Raw genomic sequence first — 27,163 nt, 5'->3', positions numbered from 1 at the left:
CTCGTCAATTTATTTTAATTTTTTTTTTATTTCCAAGGCTAATATTAAATAATTTCATTGTATTTAATATATTACGTATATTTTGTGCTAAAAGATTATTTGATATCTTGATCTTAATTTGATTACTACGTTATTATTAACTAACTAAATTTTACTTTTTTAAATTATTCCTCGAATGTATAGTCGAAAGTCGTCTATATTTTTATTTTATATTTGTGCATATTTAATACACTATACAAGAATAGATCTCTTATATAGTTTGTTTTTATTGTAATAAAAAAGGTTTTATAGTCACTTATAAATTATATAATATAGATAGTATGAAAAATGTTTTCGTAATAAGTTATTAGCACTTGACTGAACCTTTTTAGTTATTGCAACAGAGAATGAAGATGCATACCAAGCGTAGTATGTCGTATATAAATAAACAAAATGCCACGATCCACGATGCCAAGTCGCGTGCATATCATACTCCGCGCGATATAAAGTATATTTTTTGACGAGACAAATGAGACACGCATTCCATTGAACATCTCGTATTTAAAACATGTGGAGACTTCAGCACTAACAGTAATGGAAGACACAAGAAAACAAATTGTCTAATCTTGTGTGACTAATTAAATATAAAATAGTACCCTTGCACAAGCTCAGTACTTAAAATAAAATATTCAAATGGATTTTTTTATGTAACATTGACATTTTTAATTCTTATAAAAATAAAGATGAATTCAAATCATTTACGATAAGAATTAGACTAAATTAAATAAATTTTGATTACTATAAGATATATATATTATAGGTATCATAAATCATATTATGTACCTATGTTATTAAATTTTATTTTCAATGACATGAATCGAATGTATCCTTTAAATGTGTTCATTAACAACAATTATATAAAAGTTTCATAATATGTTTTCGCAATAAAATATATAATACAATGTGCATTATTTTGATTGTTAATCAATGAAAAAATGTAATGTTTTAAGATCGGAAGAATTCACGTAAGAATGAGTAAAACGGTCAAGGTGTCGGCCAATCAGTCCACTAAGGCCGGATTCAATTAAAATATTTCTTAGACATTCTGTAGAAGTAGGAGATGTTCTTGATTACAATCATTAGCCAGTATTCTTTGTTAATTATTAGATTTCGAATCAATTTAATTATTTACTAATGAATAACACAATGCAATCAATTATTCAACTAAGTAAACAAAGTATAAGAACAAAAACAAATATGGAGAACAACATTTCAAATTCGGTTAACATTAAAGATATAGAATATATTAAAGGAATTATATTTTAGTATTTTATATTTTAGCAATAACCTAAACGTTCTAAGCAACTGTCATAATTAATTTAGGAATTATAAATTACGAGCAATAAAACGTTTATATCAAATTATTTTTCCGGAGTTAATAATAATTCATAAGCGTGCATTGTATAATATAAGTACGCGTAATCTTATATCTAAATCATAATAGAATTAAAATAAAAACTTTAAAACTTTTTTTAAAAATACAAATTAATTTATGGACCATGCTTTTTAGTAGAATCATGTTCGCCGGCTTTGAATATAGTTATTAATAAAAGTTTAATTAGAAAACCTTTAAAATAATAAGTTTATATTAAGCCATGTACTAAAATATGTTGAGTAGTTATGAAGTTCCTATGGCACGGCAACATTATGAGACCAATTCCAATCTTTGTAACATTTTGTGTTTTGATAATGAGAAGACAGAGGACAGTATTGACATGACTTGATGGAAAGTAATGGTGATATTTATGAAGTCATTAATTCATGTAAATATTTGGTTGTATTATTTAATAAGTCTTGTTTACAAGGCTTTGTGCAAGCCCGTAAACTAAAAGTATACATTCTTATTTTGTATCGTACTTTAGTGTTATAAAATAAAATAATTTAAAAATGTTTATCTACTTGAATGTATGCATTTTTTAGAACACTACTGTACAAAAACAAAATGTTTCTTTTTGTTTATAGTATAATTAGAATATATATAATAAAAATGTAGCGTTGTGGTTGCGATTGTACTATTTCCGGCATCGATTGTTATAAACAGATATTGTGATAAATTCAAACTGAGACCGATTTGACTTCAGCTGTGATAATGTTAAAAATATTTGTAGTTAAAAATAAATATAGCCTTAAATTTCAGTTTTAAAACTCATACTTATACGACCTTTTGCATATGGATAGGTCTTTCATTCAAGTTATAATGAGTAACGGCTTGAAGTTAAGGAGTTTGTAGGTAGGTAACGCTACAAACTCCCTAACTCCTCTCCGATCTCTCCGAACTCTCAAGGCGTTTTAAAAAGATTATGTGAGTAATGGAGTATTGAAAATGAGAATAAAGGAATGGAGAGTGCACCTGCGTTGCGCGGACTTGTACCTAAACTATAACATCTCCTGCGAAGTTGTTTGGGTTTGACCACAGTGACCGAATTACGAAAAAGCGGACATTATTATTACTATTAGCATGCAGATATTATATTAAGTACTATTACATTATATTCAATTTCCCTTCCTCGTATCGTGTATCACGATACTAAGTAGATATATAAGCAGGGTCGGATTTAGAGATTTGAAGGCCCTGGGGCAACAAGCAGTGAAGCCCCCTACAATTTTGTCAGTCAAGTTTATATTCATATATTGAGTATTATATTATTATATTTATATATTATATTATATATTCATATATTGAGGAATATAAATAATTCATGACAAAGAGTTGACATTACTATATCTTCACTTATTTTATCTTGTCTCGTCAACTTAACAATAATGTAACAAAATTAAGCAAGTTTCAATAAATATAATATAATAATAAGATTAAGAAAAAATAATATTTAATCATCAAATTTCGGTCATTTAAAACTTAACCTAATACTCATTTATATTTTAAAAGAGCATGAATAACACTGGTATCATATTTTTATATATATTTTATATCATAAGGTTCATAACAAAATAATGGCCTTTATTGTACGTAATGTATGTAGATAGCAATGTAAGCAAATGCACATTTAATTGGATGTTAATGTATGGTTTCTTTTCCTTTAACAACGCCCTTACGAGATTAAATCTTCTATGTTAAAACAAAGCTAAAACTAGAGCTACCCAGAATCAAAGAGCAGAAAATATCAGTTACATCCAATAGCGTTTGAATTTAAAATAAATTATTTTCGTATTTTGGATTTACATTATTATTTCATATGAGTTTCATTTTAATTGAAACTTTGTACAATTGTCGTTGGCACTCGTGTGAAGGTTTCTGGCATAGTACCATAAAAGTACAAAAGGTGGCGCGTCAGTGTCGAACAATTGCGTAGAAAAAAAATTGACATGCATTTTGGTCTTAATCTAGTATTGTATAGGAGTATAACAAAGACTTTAAATTATTATGTAAGTTATAAAATATGATATTCACAAAACAAATGAAAATAAATTTGAAAGCAGATGCGGTATACACTTTAATTGAAGAATACAACATCTTACAATATCACATATGATATTATAAGTTGCAAACCTGCATCACTCATGGGCGATCAACAGCAACCCTCGTCTTATAACTAATTTTCTTTGTACGCCACATTTAAATTATTGAAATAATACTATTCATAATATCGTTATATCTTCATTTTATAGTGAAGTAAAGCGTAACCTTACTCTTAAAAGTTATAATATACAAGTATTATTAGATTATATCTAAAGAAGCGAAGAGGCGGATGAAGTTTTATTAAATATATATATTTATAATTGGGTTAATTGGAGCTTCATTAATTATAAACAGGTATAGATCTATTCAATAACAAGGGCGCGCCCCTCCACTTTTAATTATTTATTACAGACGTCCATTAGTATAAGTGAGTGAAGCTCGTGCTTACAAGATGTCTTAGTGTGCGTGGACGACTAAGAGTAAAGATAGCCAGCCCCGTCAAGCGCCCGGGTGGAAGCAGTGTTCAGGTCCCTTTCGCCGATGATCTCAGACATTTAGATTATATTTGTTAGGCTAATTTTTTTTAATAATTAATTTAACGCGGATGGCTTCGTGAGTGAAAAAATTGGGTTTTGTATAAGTCGATATTTAATAATATATAACAACATACTAATTAAAGACAAAAAATATAAAAGCGCGTACCACTTAGTAGGTACACGTGACAGAAGTATAACGTTAAACATATTTGATTGTAAAATGTTACGTAACTGTAACGTAACGATCTGCAGCGTTCGAAACGTTGCAATTCCGATTGCTAATTGTAAAAGGGACTAGCCAACCTGGCCTGGGTGGGTGTGGGAACCTGGGGCCTATCAGCCGGAGAGATCAATTGGCTTGTCTGGCAATTATAACATTCAAAGTTGAGGCTACAATATAATTATATAACAATTAAATAAAATACATTTTGGATACAACCAAAAAAAGACAATTAAGAAATAATCATTTTTTGTTGAATTCAACTAATAATGGAATATAATATTACAAATAGTAATGTAATATTACAAATAATCATATAAATACGAATTCAACGTCAATATATCAGGATACGAAAGTAACATTTCAAATTATGCAAAAAATATTTACAGATCCCACCGGTATAATTCTTATAGATTGACAGACAGGTAAACAAAACGTAGTAAAATCAAAAGATGTCCGTGACAGCTTCGACGTGTTACCAGGCCTACTCTCCACAGATAAATCGCTAACATACTTTTTATACTTTAACCGTATTTTGAGGGTTAGTAGAGTATTCGATTATTAAGATTATGCATAAGCAAATAATTGAAAGTAAGAAAAAAATGATTTTTGATTGACAATGTTATTACCGATTAAAGGAATTAAGCATTTTTTTTAAAAATAGTATGTAGAATTGCTTTCCAAATTGGTTTGGTCTATCTTAAACTATAAGAAACTTACTGAAATTTATTTTTATTTCACAATATTTCTAGAAATCAATTAAGGTTAGTTAAGTAGAATTCTCATGCAACACTTTCAATCACACTTAGTCCCCCATCAAGCGCAGTTCGAAAAAATCGGCAACAAATTGAGTATTGAGAATAGATACTGTTTTTTTATTACGTTGCTTCAAATATTAAACTCGTTTTTTCTTATGATCTGTACATCGAGATTTGTTCTATGATGTTTATGTACGTACCTGAGCGTAACCTCATAATATATTTACAACTATAATAAGTTTATGCACAATAACACTAATCAAATTTAATAGAAACCAGGGATATGTAATTTTGGACCTGGATATAGATACGGATATATGAATAATATTTTACCAGTATCAGATACGATTACGGATAAGAAATTCTTTTAGATTATCCGTTTTGTTTCGGTTAGTTTCAGTTGCGAAGAAGTCATTAGATTATTTAGAAATTGTAAAAGAAAAAATTACAACATATAAATCTAACTATATTATTTGATACTTCATATCACCTTAGAAAAAAACAAATAGCTTTAAAATACAATTACCCAGTTTCTTTAAGTATTACACTATCCAATAACTGTAACAATGATTATACTTAAACATTTTTTATCGGTTACGGTTACGGAGATCCATAGCATTCCTGATAGAAACAGTGACTAATATTGTAATAAACACGAGGAGTAAAACATAAATCATCAAGTTTCTGTTAGATTAGAACAACAATACTTATAATCTGTAACAAAATCCTCAAGCATTTTTACATTTATCATTTTATATGTAAATTAAAAGCTTATGTTAAGATAATAAACACACTGCTTTTACTTGTAATTCACGCACAGATAGTCCAATAAAATGGTATTAAAATTTCTAAATAATTTAGTAACAGATTTAAAAAAAAAATCGAAAGTTACAAGACTACTTAACCAACAATTAACGAATTATAGCTGCGTATACTTATTTAAATAAATTATATACGATAAATTGATTTATATAATTGCTTATCTATATAATAAATATGTAATCCTAAACTTACCCAGGCCTAGGTTTTCGTGCAAATTCACACCAAAAATACTTCATTACAATAATTTAAGATATTTCTTAATGTATTTATTTATTTCATTATTTGTTTTTTCTGTTCCGCATTTGAAAGATATTTCAATACTAATTTGAGACTTATATATAACCTTATTTAACTACCTACCTATATAAATATAAATTAATATTTGTATGTTTGTAGTCTACGTAAGGGTATCCAACGGTTAGGCAATTTAAAAACAAAAATAATTTTCGTCCATATTATTTGTCGTTCAGTATAAACGTTGTACGTAGATCCTTATTCTACCCGTGCAAATCCTAGCCGGGTAGCTATCATATTATAAAATAAAGAGATAAAATATTTGACATTACAAATATATATTTGAATCGATTTATCATATAAATAAATATAAATAAAAAGCTATTCGTTTATTCAGATAATTATATAAAAACAAGAATAATTTTAACGTTTGCTTATAGCCATGGTTAATCTCAGGGAAATACCGCGTTCAGAATGAGGAAAATCAGTGTCGAAATTAAACTGCGTCTAAAATGCTAATATTTTGTTTGTCAATTTTAATGCGTCACTGATATAAACTATGCTTATGTACTGTTTTATATTTCAAACATAATCTCGATTTTGTAAATGAAAAATATTGATAGTATTTTGTCAACAGTTTCATTAGGTACATTGCTTATAAGTTACGATGGTTAGAATCTTAATACAAATAAAATCATCAAACGATTAAAAGTAGTTTTACTAAAAATACTGTTTAAATGTTTCGTAATGAATTCGAAATCTTATGATATTCGAAATGATTTAAAAAAACTCCAAAATAAAAAGAAAAGTCGACGAATACTGTCGTTTCCTTGATTATCTAAGGTTAATGTGGAAGGAAAAAGTTACAAAAAAAAGGTAAATTAATATTTGAATACAAATTATTTCATTTTTGCCTTGACATTGTTTTGGTGCCAAATAATAGCAGTTCCGTTTGTATAGAGAAAATGTATACTAGTACGATTTAATTATGAATGATAAGAAGATTATTTGCCTACTTGGTGTCGGCCGGAATTTAAGTACTTAAGATGTTACATTTTTTTATCTTAAAAACGAGTAATTTTATTCTTATACAGATATTTACCGTACTAAGGTAATCTACACATTTGTATCCTTGATTCAAGTATCTCTAAACGGCAACACCGTATAGTCCTATTATTGTGAATGAAATTTCCAAATCTGGTTAGATAAAGAGTAAGTTTTCAATAGTTATAATGACTTAAAGTTTGAGTTTGTTATGATAAAGGTAGGAATAAAATGAGCCAGCTGATGGTAAGTGGCCACCACCGCCCATAGACTATGGCGCTGTAAGAAATATTAACCATTCCTTACATCGCCAATGCGCCACCAACCTTGGAAACTAAGACAATAAGTCCATTATGCCTGTAGTTACAAAAAAACAAAAATATAATCGATAAAAATTCTTAATTTTCCGCGATATGACAAAAAGCATTGTTTTGCTTTTATTAACATTGTTTGATATTAGAATTTTTAATGCAAATTTAACGAAGGTAAACCCCGGCGCACTAGCTAGGTAGATCAGTAGTAAATAAAATTATTAAGAAAAATATTATACTTTTTATTAATATATTTTTGCATAAATTCGAAATCAGTAATCCTTTTCTTTAGTTCACTAATTATATTTCGTATTATTTGAATTTGAGTCATTTTATATAATCAATGAGAAAACATTGCGTTAAAAGTAATATTTCTTTGACCTGGGTTGGGTTAATATTATTGACCCTATATAAATATGATATTCATGTCGTGTTATAGTTAAACTTTAATGAGTTCCACTTTGTATTAATCATTATACAATTTATTGTAACTTCGCATTAAACATACAGTTATCTAAAGAATAGAGAGAATAATTTATACTTAAAAAATGAATAATATGTAATTAAAATAAATTACTTATGGGAATCTATCAAATAAATTACTAAATCTATAATTGAAGTCTTCTGGAATTCAATGTCGCCATCAATCAATGCGAAACAAAAAACGAAAAGAAACGCGAGAAGTAAAACGATGACCTTTCAACATTTGTTATAAACAAATATAACTTATACATAGCCGCTATGTTGTTTGTGAATCCCATGGTTATAGCACTGTGAGCAATAATGCCCATCGCATACTGATCACTTGCTAGTCACGAGCTCTGAGGCCTTAGTGCATGCGTGATGAGGTTGACAGATAGTGTGGGAATGTCGTCAATTATCACATAATTGCTTTCACCTTTAAATTAGATAAAATTATCTAAACATAAAAAGCAAACAGTATCTTCTATTCCTCTGTCAAACAGTATTTTTTTATATTATTTCAATATTGTTATCCCGTATTATAAGTTAAGTTTAATAAAATTGTACGACGATAAATAAATCCTAATTTCGTTTGCTCTTATTCCATTTATTTGGGGTCACGACACTTAACAAATAGCACAAAAAAAAGGATTTGACAATCTGATATTTGGGGATGCTTCTCCAATGCTTTAGTTTTAAGCCAACATAAGGATGATTTATTAATATTTTGTATAGATTTTTAAAATTTACTTAAATAAACTCCCTTGTTCTTAGAAATATTATGTCACAAATATGCGGTTTTCATTAGGTTTATGGGGAAGAACCGAAATTGGAATGCGTTATTGTGAATAAATAAAAACAAATTAATATTTAAAGACAAAACAAATTATATAAAAAATGTAACTAAAACAATTTTCTGTCTATAGGATTGCTGTATATAAAAGTAAATGAACTTATTTACATATAAATTATGAGACGCACCTTTACCGTTAGTAATATTTACCCGCTGAGAAATTTCATTAATTTGTATCGAGGAAGGCAATTTTTGTATACTTTAAAATTAAATTAACTCACTCATTTGCAAGTTAGTACATTAAATATACAAATATTTTATTAAGTAAATTTATGGTAATTTTTATTCTTTACTTCGCGTAGTATATATGTCAGTAATCGTTTTACATTAACCTTTAGACATATGATATTATATATTTACTCACCCACAAAGTCGCGCCCGTCTACGCTAAATCTTATTGTGCGTGAGGTGACTATTGTAGACAAATCAGTATACATGTATATAATTATATAAATAATTACAATAAAAAAAAATATTAGATTATATTTGTTAATGCGCGCTGAATACTTTAACGTCGTGGGTTATTTCTGGATTTACAATAACACTAAAGATCAAAAGATATATTTTTATGATACATTTCGATAACGCTTAAAAAGTCTGAGCTGAGACGCAATGTCCGTTTAGTGTCTAATGTACTGTATTTCCACGATAAAATTGTTTACATAATTTTGATACGGGTGGGTATATATGTCACTAGTATGATTGGTATTTAGTGCAGTGAGATAAGACCGCGAAAAATGCTAATAAACGATTTGAGTGTTGCTTACCACATAACTAATAGCGAATCATCCATTCAATAATAGAAAATGTAATACAAATATTTCAACTCGTTGAAATACTTAGGTAGATTAGGTACTAATCAACATTTGAATTGAAATTGTTGCCTGCAGATTCGCTCGCATTTTAGGGGTTTGTCAGATTTTAGGTATAAAAAGTACTTCACACGAAATTTCATCAAATTCCGATCAATGATTTGACCATGAAAGAGAGACAGACAGATAGACAGAGTTTTCCCATTTATAATATTAGTCAAGATTACATACAAAAGTTCAATTAATATACTTTAATATTAAAATTACTCTTACTTACTGACTTAGACATTTTCTCAATTCAAACAGGTTTTTAATATGCTTACTTAAATGTCAATTGTCATAAAATAAAAAAAAGTCTACAGGCAAAAACAATTACTAAGTATTTGTCCTTGTAAAGAACCTTTCCGGTCTAGAACTGATACCTGATACGTATAATGCTTTAAGCCAATAAAATAAACTTGTATAATACGTACATATTTAGCAGTAAGAATATGCAAATTTCATCTAAAATTATAATAATATGTATTTTTATCCCCAATTCTTAAGTCATTATACCTTTGGTCTCACTGAAAATAACATTGATCTCTTATTTATACAAATTGATGTTGGTATTTTTATTTTATTATCATAAAAGTTGAAACAAAATATTTTATGATTTTTTTTTTAATTGAAATATTTGCTTTTTTTAACAAGGACTTTGTTGTATTTTGCCGCTAGTTAGCAATGCAGTATACATCATCTTGTATACCGTTTAAGCGAACATCCTCATAATTGGTGTACATTTAAGCATTCGTATATTTAATAACATTAGTTTACAAACTAATATTATTATTAAATTTTAACAATACATCGCATTCCCGGCATTACATAGTTTAATATAAATCAGGAAGTTAGTTCTTCACTTCAGATCCGGCATTTGACGTTCTAAATATCCTAGAACACTTATGTACGTACATAAACAAATTATTAGGTTTATGTGGGCGATAATAGTCTAGCCAATTACATGTTTTTATATGAGGAACTGCGTACTACCTGCGTTTTGGAAAAACCACTACGTATTTACGTTGAAATTAATTAAGGTTTATGTTGTTATTTTTTGAATAACATAAGAAATATCTTTTTATAACAGCTGAAAGCTTAACTGCCTCATTGGTTTAATTGCTAGCCAGAAAAGTACGGCCTTTTCTCCTGATGTCAGTTCATTAGAAATATTCGGTTTTCTGTCGAGACCTTCTCAGTAGAAGTCCGAAGTCTGGATATTGATAGTGAGTACATTGCCGTGCTTTGGATATCACGTAAAGTCCTGCGTCTGAAGTATCTACGTTCATGTCGAATCCTATCGGGTTATGAGTGAGAATAGCGAACACACCTGTATTTGCCCACACGCCTGTGTACTGTAATATTTCCTGCGGAATTGTCCATTCTCCGTCGAGAATAGTTGCTGTAACCGAAATCGGTATACTTGGTGTAATATATACGGTATACTGGTATAATATAACACCTACTTCTATATACATAAATTAGAAAATTGCGTTACATTTAATTACCCACAGTTTAAATTATTTCATAGCACAACGATATTCAAACGCGTTTCATAGTGCAGCATGCTAAGTGTTGTCTTTATTAGAATAGATAATGATCTAAACTTTTGAAGAGCAAATTTAGCCAATTTTTGAACATAAACTAGGTCACTGACCGTTTATAAATAAAATAAAAAACAGTTGTAATTAGTTACTGATGATTGGTCGTTAGCATCGTTGCTTTAATAACTGTCATTTGTGCTCTACATACTTAAATAAATTAAAAGTGACACATTAGCTGTATGTTTTTTTCTGGGAGTAAAATATTGAACAAAAAACTGTTTCTTTAGATTTATTTTCAATATATTATTGAATTAGAAAAGTATAAGCTAGTAGGCGTCTCAAGAGGCCTCTTTCCTCGTTAGGAGCTTCTACAACCTTTTACATGTATAATAAGCGGAATACACATGCGGCATATTTTCATCCGACACGCGCAAGTTTCCTCACTTTTTCCTTCACCGATGAGAACGAGATGAATTATAAACACAAGTTAAGCACATGAAAATTAATTAGTGCTTACCCGGGTTTGAATTCACAATCTTCGTTAAAATTCAGATACCTATTAAAACCAGAACATAAATTTAAACATTATTTTTTAGTAAAATATTTATTAATATTCGATGATATAAGTATATATTTAAAGAGCGAAAAGCTTTATAAGTCATATAATATATTTCTAAGACTTTATTTTATTTATTTATTTATTTGATCGTATTCTTAAAAATAGAGAAACACTTTTAAATTAAAATTATGTTTTTGAAGGACGAAATGCATAACCACTTAATTGCAAATTGAAAACGACGAGGGTTCAGTGAAAAATGCAGATAAAACAAGTTTCATAATAATCATTGATCCACACATTGGCGACCGAAGTTTGTATTTCATTAATTGAATAACATACATTTTGTTGGTTTATATTTGTTTTATCCAAATATTAATGTTAGATATAGATTATGCGACTTTTTTTTCAGTAATTGCCATTTGGTAGAGTTTAAGATAAAGCTTAAGCATGGGTACACTTTTGGTACATGTGTACACTTTTTTTTTAAATAAAAGTTTTTTTGTTAAACTTGTATTTATATTCGACCAAACGACGTAACATTATAAATACGTAATACCTACGTTACATTATCAAATATTTTATAGTACGTTATTATTAAATATTGTTTAAGGAAAAACCCAACAATAATGTTAAACTCATTTTACATATTATTTTTGACATCATAAATATAATGAGGCAATTTAAATATTCAAAGATATACCGAAAACAAAATAATGATATTGAAACAGTTGAATGATGCAAATATCAATATAATTATATTTTATTAAATTATGTACCTAGTTTACTTAACGATAAATAAGTAACTAACATCTTAGATGACAGAGCTTGTGAACTACAATTCGTTTTTCATTTCAATCTGACCATGAGCATAATGTTAGCAAAATTAAAACACTCTAAGCTTTCAGAACGACATGCCACTTTTTTATTTTAATTCGGGTTTACAATTCGTGATTAAAATGAATCTAAATTTGTATCGATTACGTAAGACAGTGTGCTTATGTATTAAACGCTATCATAGCCGTCATCGAGCCTGGCCCTCTACGTATACAATACGTTGAAATCGAAACAGAAATATTTTTTATCTAGCTAACTACGGCGTGCTTTTAAACATGGTCGTCGGACGCCGGCGCCGCTCAGTACACTCGCAACCGGCGACGAAGGCACGCGTTGCCATTTACAAACAAACTTATGACGATAATAAATAAACTTAAAATAATCTTATCATTATAGTTTTAAGAAGTGTTTATAAACATTTGGGCTTTATGTCTTTAACCCTAATAAGCTAAAAGTTGCCGAAAAACGCGGTAGTGAAACCGACGCGTTTACGCATATGCTAATAAGCCGGCATTACGGAGAATTCGAAATTTGTATTAGTGAAGATTTACGAGTTTGGCGAATTTGGCACTTAATAGTGCTATCCTCTAGGAGTGCATTGCGGGTGAGTGACATCTGAAGGCATCTAGTCACAGTTTTATTTTTAAACACCGTCAAGGCACGGGATGCGCAGACGCAACTATTTTTGGTGCACGAGACGTTCACACCTATATTTTAAACTTCAATCTCGTATTTCAAAATATTTTAAACATACAAGACGTGTAAGTGACAAACACATTTTACTTAAGATTTGTCGTAATGTTACAAGTCTCTCAAATGAAACATCTAAAATCAAAAAAAAAAATTATTAATCGACTCTACTATCTTTACATTAGAAATATACGACGCTTTTATAAAGCGCTAAATTTAAAGTTTAAAGTTATAACAGAGTTACTTTAACCGAATGTACCTAAATACGTTACATTGTGCGTAGACTTTGTGATATGTATCCAAAGAAAAACATTAATTTAAATTAATTAATATTCACTCGTAAATAATTCATAAATTCTAACAGAATCACCAAAGTTAGCCATTAAATTTACAAGTTATCGTTGTAGCCAGTATGTGAGAAAAAAATTTAGATACCTACAGTAAAAATTCGAAAATATTCCGTTTATGGACATTAAAATTTTAACATAACGCAATATTGAGATAACGCTATCAGTAAGCGTTAAAAATATTGTGACTCAACGCTAGCGAAAGAGTATTCAAATTGATTTGTCTGACCTTACCCTCGGCTGATTCATTGCCCACATAAAAATTAAATCAAATTTAAAAAAAAATGTTACTAAAGCTTTGATATTTTTTTATATAAATAGTTCAATGTAGTAAAATAAACTACATTGAACTATGTTTAACAGCTTAAAATTATAAGCTACTTAAAGCAACATTTTAATTTGATCTTGGCTTGAGTTATATTCCAATGTTGGTTTACTAATCCTATAAAAATAGTCAAAATATATAAATATTAGATACAATTGCAGAAATAAAAATAAAAATACAGTGTACAATCTATCTATCTTTACGTCATCTTTCATAGATAAACTTGGAGTCGCTCTTAGAAGTATAATGATTAAAAGCACAAGTATTCAAACAAATATTGTAACACTATGAAATAATCTTTGATGTTTCAAAGTATTTTTATTTTGTATACAAATGTTTTATAATAAATGTGAATGAATGTCAATAATGATTGATACGTATCTTGATTGGTTTTATGACCATCTGTTGGACACATTAAGCCTTGAGACAAAAAACTAGTTCTTACTCCTCAGTGAACGTGAACACTAGACATATTACGTATTGTATTATACGACCTTTCTGATTTTTTTTACGTTATTATTATCAATAAAAAAGTATCAAGGTGGTTACGGAAAGAACTCGTTAAAATTCTAAATATTAGGAGTGATATTGACAATTATTGTACAGTATTGTGTAGTAGACGCTGAACTTTATCAACAGGGTAAAAACAACGAAGTACATTACTAAATACGACCAAATGTTGGCAAATATTTGATAGAGATAACTTTAATTACGACTAAATTGAACGATTGTATTAGGAGGAAATATAATCGTTATCTATTTAAATTTTAGGACTTTTAAAATTATTCTTCTTTATTTTCCTTGTCCAATATTTGAATAGTGGAAAAAAATATGAACGCTATGAAAAAAGTATGAGAATGAGACTTAATTAATAATTCCAAGACTTAGTTATATATAGGTTAAGCATGTTTATAGTGGTTCGTGAGACTTAACCGAAGATCGAGTATTAAAATCTGGATAAGTACCGCCAAGTTTCCGTGTGCTTAATTTGTTTCTATATTTCTTCACATATTGGATGATATTGTCGTTAAAATAAACTACAAAAAGTGTTGAATGAAAATCTACCACATACGTATTTACCGTACATTGACAACAGAGCAGCGTGGTGGAATATGGTCCAAACCGTCTCCATAAATATAGACATTTGCCTAATAGCAAGACATAAACTAGCAATGTTTGTTCTTTATTTATCATATAACATATTAATTAAATAATAATACATATATTTAATTCATTTTTGGATACAATTTGAGTGTTATTCATCGGGTTATTAAATTAAATAAATTGAATTACGTAGCAAAAACCATATACATACATGACCTGTAAAATCAGCTTGATTAAACTTAAAAAGTTTATTTAAACATACAATATGTACAGTATTTCTGTTATACATAATTTAAATGATTTATTTTGACAGTGTATATTATACAAAAAAAAGATTTATTTTTGAATAACAGTACACCTTAATAATTAATTTTTCAAGTTATTTGTATGTAAGTACTGCTTATGTGTACAAAAGCCATATTTAAACACATGTTAGTCGGACCTACGAATATTTCAGCTAGCACGTGTATCTCGTCTTAAGGCTAATGGTCGGAGAATTGATGTATTTAAACTATTAAGTTATCCATTAGTCACGGGATGATGGATTTTACATGCATACCTATTAAACGACTCTAGTCATAAGTTTTGGATTTTCATTATATGAAATCCAAAACAATAATTATCTTATATTTTTATTTGTATATTTAAAAATGTTGTAATAAGTTTAGTAAAACATTTAATATTATATTATTTCAAGCGTTAAAAGATGAATCATAATTTTGATGATGAAGTTTAAAACAGTAACAATCATTGATTAATACGCCTTCTTGTTTGAAAACCATAACGATCTGAAAGTTCATACCTACTTGATTATATATCACTATTGTCTTATCTTTGTTAACAATACAGAACTTTGTAACGCATTCCTTATGACATATATCTGTATTCTCTCCGTTATAATAACTTAATAAAACAGCTTAATTTGTCCAGTTAAAATCTCCGCAAATATTAATATATTGGTAAGTAAATAACCACAATTTAGAAATATACAAACTAACAACAAACAGTGATAACGCTATATAGCCTATTCCAATGGAAGTAGGAAAAAATATAAACAAAACCTAGATTTACGTATTTCATGCGATTTACTAATAATTCAGCTATATTGTGCACTACTAAGAGTTTATGATTAATTTGTCTTTATTAATAATACAGCACAATTACACTTAACTTGTTATTTATACTTTAATTTTACTTCCAAAATTCAAATAACAGTTTCGCCATGCTTCGAAACGCCATGTTTTCGCAAATCCATGGTGAATATCATAGATTAATCAAGCTCTAAACCAATGAATCGCATCAATTTGCTGTCAAATGTTGTTTATTTGGATTTTTTCCTGTTATGGTAGGTATAGAGTATAACTTAAAATAACCAAACATAAGTTAAATGCTTATGAAGTTAATGGGGACCTTGTTATCGGACCTGCATATTCACTTCTATACAGATTGTAATGCGACCTCATTCCATAAATCCCGGCATAAATAGTGTTCAAAATCTCGTCATTTTTATTGCATTTGCTTAAAAAAACAAGCAGTAATTAACGTTCAATTAATATCTGCTAATAATGAAAGTAGGTTATTCAAATATGTTCAAAGAATGCGTCTACATTTGAATACATCTTGTTCTTTATGAGTTACAATAAGTTTTTTTTAAACGACAGAAGATCCGACTGTTAAATCTAATTTCAAATGAAAAAACCTTAGTTAGACCAATGAATAACGGAATGAATTGTGTGAAATAATGCATCTATTTTGAACTAGACTGTAGTAACACATATTCCCACATATTTTAAAATAAACAACACAACAATGTTAAGAAAAAAAATTAGTTTTGCTTTTTCTCGGAAGTGACGACCCTTTGCTCAGCGTGGGATTAAAAAGTTTTCGGCGGCTTGATTCAAAAGGACAGTTGGTCCCACACTTGGCGCCAAGATTGCAAAGGTGTGAATGGACCATTCATTTCACCATCGAATAGATAACTAATGGTTCAGTTTATTGTGATTATTAGTTTTTTTGATACTTTAAGGTTACTGTATTATTAAAAAAAATCGCTACTAAAAATCGATATTCGCTAACGTTACGTATAATCCAGAGTTGTATCTATATGAATTATAAAATAAATATAATATTATTGTAGAATATTTTCAAAGTCACGTCCAGTAAGTAAGAAAACTAAATACAGATGGATAAGTAGCTAATTATCTCTACCGAGAATGCTTGCTTTTTGTTGTTAGACACTACTTCGAAAAGTTTAAGACTGAACAAGGAAAACATAAAGAATGAAATATTAATAAATACTTATTTTTATTGGCGATGTGATCGTAAATTCAAAGTTGTATTAGTATTCACTCAAAGGACTTGCTAGTTATTGTAATCAATGTTACATACATACATAGTACAACGTTGAGATTCTAGTTTAAGGCCTATAATATTCAAAGAGTCAGTCATCGTGGTTTGTCGGTTCTCATGTCTGGTTGAAAGTCAAACATAACGAAGCTATAAATATAATTAATATGTTAGGTATTTTATTTGGTATTTTTATGTATTTTAAAGAAAAAATACTTCTTTAAAAATAACATAAAAACTAATTTAAAAAAATGAAGTCAATCGGTAAATTTTTTTCAAATTAATGACAACGCATTTATAAGTATAAAAATATTTTTTCTCTAGATATTTGCAATATTTAATTACTTATATATTTTACTCAACTACAGAATATTAATTTATAGCATCTCCCAATTAATGGAAGTGTCGCAAATATAGAATAGAATAGAATAGACGAGGAAAAGAAATTAAATTATTATATATATATTATTAAATAATTAGTTAGTTATAATTATTAATTATTAAAATATTCAGCTCAAACTTTAAAATCTGTAATAACTTTATATTGAATCGATATCACCAAACAAATAAAACAACAACGTAGACATCAATTTTACATTTTTTACATAACAATTCTAAAAATAATAAGATATAGAATATATAATTATACTTATATTTGCAATAATTCAGACTCACATTTTTAAATTGGATAACAAGTACTTAATTTTAACAATTATGAAATGATATACTGATTTAATAATTGAAATAAAAACGAAAACTTCTACTGGACGACGTTTATGTCGTATCTATAAAACATTGGTGTTTACATACACAAATATAATCAAGAATACATTGAAACACGTGACTAAATGTTAAAGAGTCGGTGGAAAATTTTACAGCAACTTCAAGAAATAAGATTATACAGACTGTATTCGGGCTGTCGATCTCACTTTAGGTACCTAAATATTTAAAGCAACTTAAATGTTTATGTTTGTTTAAAGTTTCATCAATCAAGAAATTAGGTTTGGACATTACTGCTTAAAATAGCTAATATTTTTATTTAATTATTTTTAACCGGCTAAACATATATTTACAGATAATACATTAATATAATTTACGAAAAATATAAACGCATCAATAACATAACATACCGTGTAACTGATGTTCATAATTAAGTATAAAATCTTTCGTATAGAGAGCGCATGGAAAGCCACCTCGACCACATTACATGCAATTCTGAGTTATAAATAAAACAGCGGAAATCTGGTAGGCGAGACGAAGAAAAAATGATAATTGCTTTTAAAAACTTTAATAAAAAGTGTATACGCACGGTATAAGCTTAAGAATTACAAGAGTCAGTTAGATTATATGTTTTGTAAAAACATTGTTACAATTAGTATTTAATTTTACAAATATGATATAATATACATATATAACACAAAGCTTGCCAATTCTTCTTAATTTACATAAGTAGTGTTTATTAAATATTTTTATTATTTTATTATAAAGTCTGGCTTTAAGCGTCGGCTTCGCCCGCGTGGCCGTGCCCACGTGACTGACAAAAAGAATTGCTTTGCTTTCGTTCGCCAGAAAGTGATTATGAAAATCTTTAAAATAATTGTATAAACCTTATAAGTATCGTTTTTTCAATTTAAAAATTTTGTTTATACTGGTAAGTGTTTATTTTTAAACGTTAGGCGAATTGTAACTTCCTCTTATAGAAGGAAAACTGAAATCATACCGTATTTTTAACATATTAATACTAAAATACTTCATAATCGTAATGCTAATAATAATAATCTGAATACTACTGAAAACGTAACAAAGCTATGGTTTAGAAACTACAACTGCTTATTAAGAGTTATAGAAACTACGAGTATATAAGGTTAAAACTATTAATTAATTATTTACTTTTTAATTGAAAATCATTGCAGTATTAGCAGTTCATATATATAACAGCAATTATAATTATATGATCGTATAAATTAGTACGTAGATATTATAATTATAATGATTAGCATAATAATTTTATAGCGCATCTAAACATGTTCTCGCCGCAACGTACTAGTTATGTATGTACTTTACGCAATATCAGAACAAAAATAAGTACTACATCGTAGAAACAAGAAAACGTCGAAATTATTGCATTAATGGTAAAATATTTCTGATAGTCAACTGTTTTAAATACATGTTATTGTATATAAGTAAAGCTTGACACCCAAGTGGCCAACTGTTGGCTACAAATTGATACGTTATCAGTTTTGACTGTATATCAAGACATATAACGAATCAAAGCTTATGATATAATATTCTTGATAATCGTTTTTCACTAGAAATTAAAAAAGGACGTTTTTAGGTTACATATATATGTATAATATTTAAATTTTATGACTTTTAAATTAATTCTAACAATTATTTATTATTTTTACTTCACACGTGGAAAATCTGAATCAACTATCAATATTATTTGCGATAATTTTGTTGCTACATATAAAATCAACTGATTAAAGTTGTCTTAAAGCCGGTTTTACTACTCTGATATGACAAATAATTCGGACGCATTTATTGTATATTTATGTATTAAGCTCGTTCTCTTGAATGTCTGCTCCGTGCAACGTCATCTGCGTCATTATTACTCGTCCACGAAGATCCCATTTTTATATGTCTGTCTGTATCCAGATACAAATTCTACGTCAAATTTTATAACGACCGGATCAGTAAATATTTACAAAAAGAGCTTCCGATTTATCGAGACTATCTAAGAGATGTGTTTAAAAAGGTAGGTATAATTACTGTTGCGCCACAATATGTTTACAATAAAAGGTATTATGTATTTTCACAATAATATAGATCTTTTTGATACAAACAATAACAATCATTCTATAGACACGAGGAGTAAAAATTAAATTACAACACCTACTTTCCGACTTCGTAAAGTCAATACATGCTTCCTGGCGTACTGTGATAAGGCATATTATTCAATACAAAATTATATTAATGATAAAAAAGCGCGGACTTAGTGATTAGACATCCAGGCAAGGGAAACTGTATATACATTTATTATTATTTATTTTATTGTACTTGATTGACTTAAACTCTGTAATCAAAATGGTGGAAAAGAGTAACTATGAAGTTTCTATTGCCCGTTCTTCAACAATCTACTTTACAAACCGGTGATAGCTTTACATTTAATACAATGTAACATGACCATTCAAAACTGATTTTATGAGTCTACTTAAATAAAGAACATTTTGAATTGTTTAGATTTGCTTTGCTTTAACAAACGAACTTATTGTTCTGTTATTAAATTATTCATATTATTTTGATTGTTAAAATAGAAAGATTAATTGTTAATTTATTTTATTTTAGTAGTGACTCTTATAATTAGCTAAAGATAAAACAAAAGTTAGCAACAACAATGTTCATTGAAAGATTAAACAAGTAAACCAAGTTATATGAATATATTTCATAATATTATAAACCCATATTTAATTAAAATGTTGTTTATTGTTTATCTGTTTTTGCTTTTTGTTTGCAAACACGTATCAATTACACGTAATATATTATCAGTATATTTTTCTAATATAATAACATATTGACTCTAAAGAATCGCAACAAACACCTTATTAATAAAACCTGAACTTGCTACACAAGTGTTTAAATGACATAGAACTTGAAAATTAACATACCATTATAATATAAACATAATCCTTTTTGAATAATTTAACACAGTTACATTTTTGCTATCGCTCAAATAGTTTGTTTGATTGTGCATGTGAATATAAAAAAATGTATTAATAGAAATTTTTCAACCTTATAGTAACAATATGTTAATATATTTAAAGCCCAACATCATTTAATTGGATAACTGAGTTCTTATTTTAGAAACTTTTTTAATTCTGTAATGGTCTTGATGCTGATATATCTCTAAGAAAGTTCTAGAGTCCGAATTATCGATTGTTTATAAACAAATAATTTAATGGTATGTATGTTCATTTATTTATTATGTATTATTTTTATGCGACTATATATATTTAGTTTTTTATCTTTTAATATATATTTTTTCAAATAAATCTTATAGTAAGTATAAAAACTTACATAATTTATTTTGATTATAACATCAAAAGATAGTCAAACTTGCAACTTATTTCAGACAAGTTCGAATAGATAAAATCGACGATATTTATTTCCAAGTTCAAAGAGTTCAAACAGTATCTAGTAAATGGGACCAGTAAAGAGCACAACAAGGCTTTGGAAACTTTAACTGAAAATATATTATGCTTATCACGGACTATTATACTATAAATAAAATTGTAATCAAGGATAGAATCACTCATATACTATGTCACTCCCAAATATTAGACTAAAGTATGGATCGAGTACGGATCTGCATATTAAAAAATTACACGGTAGGTATACCAGAAGGTAGGTAAATATTATTATAGGAATATTGAAAACCTTTACATTGGTACAAAAATATTTCTCATATTTTTTATTATTTATTTTGAAATTCCGGTTGGACTAATGTCTAATATGATCGTTAAATCTATTAGTGTACGGCGTTCTAAATATTTTGTACGAGCATAAGTTCGTTATTCGATTTAATTACTCCATCAAAGAAAAAAAAATCAAGACTAAAAAAATTATATGGATTACTATTATTCCATAATAATAGATTGAAAAAATATAAAGCGTATTATGCAAAAGTATTCATTTACGAACATACTTTTTTTAGCTATACTTTAAAAATTTGCTAAGCTTTTATTAAAATTCGGACATGCATAAAACGCACGTAAGTACAAAAACTACTTAAGCTCTGTCATTTCATTACTTTCATTAAATTCAAGTAAATTACTTAGCTGGGGAGGTCAGTAGGGCATTAAAAACAATTATATGTAAATAATAAATTTTGAGATATCAAGACTTTTAACTTGAAACAAATGGTTCTGTTGATGAAAAAAAAAGAAATTCGCTATTTCAACCGTAAAGCTATTAAGCTATGTTCAAAATAATCAATTATATATACATTTTTTTTTCAAATATATATTAGCACATTTGCAAACAATATACATTTAATAATTGCTTATTATTATTCCTATAATACGATTTCCTTATAACATTATTAATCGAATCAAATCGTTTCGTATATCGTGTTTTATTAAACTTTGAAAAACATGTACAGATATATACTTATAATATGTATTATAATAATTATTTTGAATAATCTTCCTTATGCTTGACCTCACGATAATAAAAGCGCGGTAAACAGCCCACTCGATCAAAAACATGATTAATATTTGCAAACAACGGACCGAGGACAGAATGATTTCACTTTAGAGATTTATTTCATCGCATAGTACTTTAAAATGTTTGACGCTCGATCATAACTTTCTTCATAACAACATTATATGTAATTGTTTCTAGTGATAACTTATACCTATAAATCTCTCACTTTGCTGTAAACATAAAGATTTTCTATTTATGTACAACCTGTAAATCCTTCGTATAAGGCGTTATAGATCAAGTTGGTTGGAGTGAGACTTATATGCCGACGTCTATCGACCGTGGTTGTCCATTGGGATATTTCAAGATACTAGATGTACTTACTTGAGTCCAGTCAAGGCGAAACCAGTGTGAAGGATAGTTTTATTTATTTTTTATGGTTATATTTGCTATCATTGTTGCGTTTGTACCGATCGTGTAACTTCTGAAAGACTTGATCGATGAGGTAACATACACCGAGGACCGGATTAAGCATGTCTTTATTCTTTTCTGTCTTCCATAAATATATTTTACAATGTTTTTTGCTATAGTAAATTATATTCAACATGCTATCGCTTTATTCAAATAGGAAAAATATTTACTAATTTTTGCTTGGGGCTTTTAGTTTATGAGGGCTGCAAGGCAGTTGCCTAATGGATGATCCGGCTCTACATAAAAATAATTATTAGTTGAATTATTAATACATTCTATACATAAGGAGCATAATAATAAATTACATATATTAATTATTATGTTTGATTTAGTGCCAAAATAGAAAAATCAAAAATATATCTATAAATAAGGTAATGAAAAAAGGTTGTTGAAGGTAGAGTTGGACTACCTTCATATTTTAATTATAATCGCTTTTGTTGATAAATTTACTATACTTACATTTTCGTAGGTGTAATCGCGATGTGTTTATAGTCGCAAATAAAAATCAACGTTAATTTCACATAAAAAGGAAAGAAAAAATATGGTGTGTATTCAATTGTGCCTGAACTAAGTTTATTTATTATTAACTTTCCCCTAAAAGCAACATTATTAGATGTTCAGGTACAATATCTTCAGGAATATAACACATACGAAAAACGAAAAAAGAATTAATTTCAAGTTAAGTAGTTTCTGAAATTGCCACAAGTATATTTAAATGGTAACAATGTGCCATTTGATGGTGAGTGGTAACCACCGCCCATAGATATTGGCACTGTAAGAAATATCAAGATTTTATGCCCCCTGTGCGTGCAATTACACTGGCTCACTCGCCCTTTAAACCGGAACACAACAATACACAGCAAATTCCCTATATGGCTCGATCAGGCGGGCTTATAGAAAGCTCTACCAATAAGCACACACGTGTATAAAACTCCTTTCTATAGTTTGAGATATTGTAATTATTTATTAAAAAGTCACACTTAATCATTATTTCATAATTTATGAATATATATTTATATTTATAATCTGTTAGAAAACCCGCCATCTTTATTTTCATTGAATGTTTATATTTTTCGGAAATAATATAACCCTAAGTTGGGTCAAAATCGATTAACAAAATGCTAGTACATACAAATAATTAATTATTGATTCGAAATATAAAGTATATAATTACTAATTAACATTCTAAAATATTAATTTAAAAAATGTTAACATTTGCTTAAACACAGATAGAAGATTCGCATTTATAATATTAAATATTCACACACAGATTTCTATTCTAATATTATAAATGAACGAAAGTAACTTTGACTGTATGTCTGTCTGTTGCTCTTTCACGACCTAGTCTTTGAACCGAATTCGATGGAACTCGCTATGAAGTAAATTTCAAGCCCAAAGGAAGGACGCGCTTCTTTTTTATGTCAAACATTTGACGACCCACCTCTAAAACACGAGCAAAGTCGCGGGCTACAAATAGTTTGATACATGTATAGATTATTATAAATAAGTATTAGTGAATTAGAATTACCTACAACTAAGTCGAAATTTCAGTAAAGCAGAATATTTCTTGTATATTATATATATCATTCGTGGTTTATTTAAATTCCTTATCGATTCTATTTACTTTGCAAATACGTAAACATTAAAATTTACTATCTTAATAACTTATACGTCAATGACCTATTTGACATTCAGTTAAACGTTGTAAATAGATCTCTGTGAAGCACACCAAAAATAGTATATTGCTAATATAACGCTGATAATAACTATTTATAAGAATGAAATAAAATAGTTAATATTGGTTTTTTATTGAATTACATTGTGTACATACGAATATTTTTTTATTTACATAATTCAAAAATATCATAAACATTAAGTTTAGGTTTTCCTCACCTTAGCTTCTGTACAGATTACTCTTACTCTGTATCAAAAATAACGCGTATTTTTCTAGTTAATATGACAGATTTATTCGTTTACTTAAAATAACTAAGCATCGTATGAAAAAGTTCGGAATATTTATTTAGTTTGATACGATATCTACGTATCACATACTTATCTAACGCAATATCACAAACCTCTAGTTTTTTTAAAGTTAAAATAAAAAACGCGCTGGCAAATGGGCCACTTTGTGGTAAGTGGTCACTACCAAATAAGCACGTAATTCCTATTTAATATATATTATAATTATAATATATGAAAACAAATAAAAGTCAGTGTGAGCCACGTCTTCCAAGAAGACGATTAGCTAGAAGTCCAGCGATGTTATGCTGATGATTGATAATTAAAAAAAAAAAAACGCACTGTAAGAATTATGTACCATACCTTTCATCGTCAATGATTGGGAACTATAATGTTATGTACTTTGTGCCTGTAAATGCCATATATAATTACAATATATTAATAAAAATATTTTGTATATCCATAACGATATTGATTATTTTGATAGAAAATAAGTAATCATTCAATTATTGTATTTAATAATCATTGTAAATGATTTTTGGGAAAGAGTAACTACTGAGTTTCTTGCCGATTCTCCTCGGTAGAATCTATGTCCCGATATTTAAATTTCATTTAATCATGTAAAGTTCCAATTCATAAGTGCTCGCAAGAGTCTACTTGAATAAAATATGTTTTGATTTTGATTTCAACAATATTAAGCCTTAATGTTCGACAATATACTATATGATGAGTAGTTGGTACCCAATAGACTTGCACACAGCCCTACCACCAAGATAGATAACCACAAATAGATAGAGATTTACTTTAATAAATAAAGTTTAAAAAAACATGTTCAATAATAAAATGTAGCTTAAGTCTTCGTGTATGTGTAATTAAAACACGTATTTTAGACGTGATGGAGGCGCGATTTCGTTCACGTTTACTTAAATATGGAGATATTTTTAGAATTACTAAATAACCTGTTACAATTCTTGGAATTAAAATTATTCCATATATTGACTCAAATCACAAATTATATATTAATATATATTATTACGTTCTATGTTTTATTATTTATGTAAAATACATGTATAGTATAATGAGAAGACAATCTTATTAATACTAATAATAATAAATATCATTTATAATTTATTTTTATGCGCACATACTAAGTTAAAACGATAGTGTGCTTTATATGCGTATGAATGCCTCATGGCTCATAGCTTTAAATTAACATTCATTTATTTAAAATGATCCTCATTTCAAAGATACTTTTTAAAAAAACAAAAAATAAACAAAATTATAAAATAAATAAATTATTATATTAAATTAAAAGTAATACGGATGATTCATATCACGTGAATTTAGAATTTGTAATCGCAACACATGCTTGCCTTTTCCATTTATTCGGGATCGGCGAAGAGTGTGTTTAATATACCCCAATAAGAAAAGGTCAACTCAATTATCCTGTTTAAGATCAAAATCACTATAATATTCAATAAACTTCACCTACGATTATATTATAAAGCTTCATATTTTATGTGTAGAGATGGTATTTGTGGATTTTCAAATTTAATACGATCGATGAAAAAGGGTTATAGCATTCTGTAGATTTCTTTTAGTAGAATTTACCTTCCTAATCAGTGGAAGCTTATCACGATCATAAAACAAAGCACAAAACCAAAGTCCTTTAAAAAAATACTTAAATGTTAATTCTTTTACGTAGAATAGAATCAAGGTAAAATATGAAAATTCTTTGAATGAAAACAATACTTTTCACGATCGTTAATAACGAAAGTTACTAGGAATATCCCATTCATTGCTATAAATTAATATAATTATATAAAAATTAAAACAAGATATACTTAAACAACCTTGGCCCTTACTCTATATATTTCATTTGAATTAGTATAGAAAAATATATGATGAAGAATACACTTTTATTGTAACAGCGAGTAAAGTTTGCTCGAGGTCATCGCTGCTAACATTATCTCGTTCACATTTCACATAAAATAATATTCTGTCTTATCTGTGGTCGCATCGTGCAGGTCACGCGGCTTACAATGTATATTGACATTTGATTTATTTCTTAGGGGTGGAGAATTCCGTTTATTCCATAGCTTTACCTAAGTACATATGTGCTGCATTACAATAAATATACATATATTGTAAATAAAATTTGGAGCCGAAATGACTGAATGAATTTTTGTCTGCTTACTCTGTCCTTATAATTTAACTCTGACAGAGACAGTAAA

At 28.0% G+C, this 27,163-nt stretch overlaps 1 protein-coding gene across 1 annotated transcript in view; it reads left to right on the top strand.

The window, feature by feature from the left end:
- Positions 1-12,775: 12,775 nt before the first annotated feature.
- LOC113402569 (monocarboxylate transporter 3) overlaps positions 12,776-27,163 on the top strand; it is a 34,851-nt gene continuing 20,463 nt past the window's right edge. The window contains exon 1 of the mRNA XM_026642859.2: positions 12,776-13,089. The gene's annotated coding sequence lies outside the window, so the exon portion shown is untranslated. The remainder of the gene's footprint in view (positions 13,090-27,163) is intronic.

The sequence above is a fragment of the Vanessa tameamea genome, chromosome 11, assembly GCF_037043105.1.
Source record: "Vanessa tameamea isolate UH-Manoa-2023 chromosome 11, ilVanTame1 primary haplotype, whole genome shotgun sequence".
Lineage (NCBI taxonomy): Eukaryota > Metazoa > Arthropoda > Insecta > Lepidoptera > Nymphalidae > Vanessa > Vanessa tameamea.
The sequence above is the reverse complement of the archived record's forward strand: the minus strand, read 5'-3'. Positions and strand labels throughout refer to the sequence as shown.